The sequence below is a fragment of the Aptenodytes forsteri genome, unplaced genomic scaffold (genome assembly GCF_000699145.1).
Source record: "Aptenodytes forsteri isolate BGI_AS27 unplaced genomic scaffold, ASM69914v1 Scaffold81, whole genome shotgun sequence".
NCBI classification, from domain to species: Eukaryota; Metazoa; Chordata; class Aves; order Sphenisciformes; family Spheniscidae; genus Aptenodytes; species Aptenodytes forsteri.
Window position 1 is genome coordinate 4961538 of NW_008795259.1, and position 931 is coordinate 4962468.

Below are 931 nucleotides of genomic sequence, written 5' to 3' on the forward strand. Positions count from 1 at the left end.
GGGGGCTGGGTGCGCTCGGCTGTCACTAGGTGTGGTGCCGAGCGCCTTCTTGTGCCCCCCTCTAAATAAGAGACGCCAGAACGATTAAACATCCTGAACGCCTCTTCAGGTACCTGGGAAGGTGCTGGTTTGTACACGTTAAAGACACATTCCTCGGTGCGGCCTCGAAACAAATCCCTGGATGACCCGGGGCACGAGCGAGCTCCGTCAGCGCATGGGGAATCTTTCCCATTTGGGTGCCAGGACCTCCTCTTCTTCTGGACGGAGCAAAAGCTGATCACCCGCCCCACTCCAGTGCGTTTTCCTCAAGCAGGGGAGCTGCCAGCCTGTGAACCACGCGTGATGGGTCAGTGTGTGAAGGAAATGTGACCCTGAAAATGGAGACTCGGGGGGGAGGCATTCACCTGTGTGTCCCCCGTCAAAACTAACTCACGTTCACAGCTTAATTCGTGCCTTGTCTTCCTTTTCGGTTCAGGGTAGTTTATATATGAGATTATCAGCCCAGTCACCCTCAGATCGACAAAAATTGAGAGAACTTATCAAACTTCTCTTTTCCCCCGTCATATTAAGCAGAGAAAGGTGCCGAGTATCTCCTGCTCCCGTTTCACCTGGCTTTACCCTGGGATGGCTCCCCATTTCAGCCGGGGCTGTCCCAGCATCACTCATCCCTGCCCTGCTGTCGCTTGTCGGGGTAGCAGGGGGGCTGAGCCATCACTATTTCCCAGCGCCGTGGGTTTAACCTCTTTGAAGGTTAACTCTGCTTCTTTGGTCAAGCTCCAGTTTAATCGACTCTCCAAACAGTTCGGTTGCCCCCTCTTCAATCTAAAAAAAAATCCTCAGGCCGGGCACAGGGACAAATCTGAGTCCCGTTTCTGCAAAAAGTCCCAAAATCCAACTCCCCGCCCGTCCCACGGGCACGCCTGAAAACCGA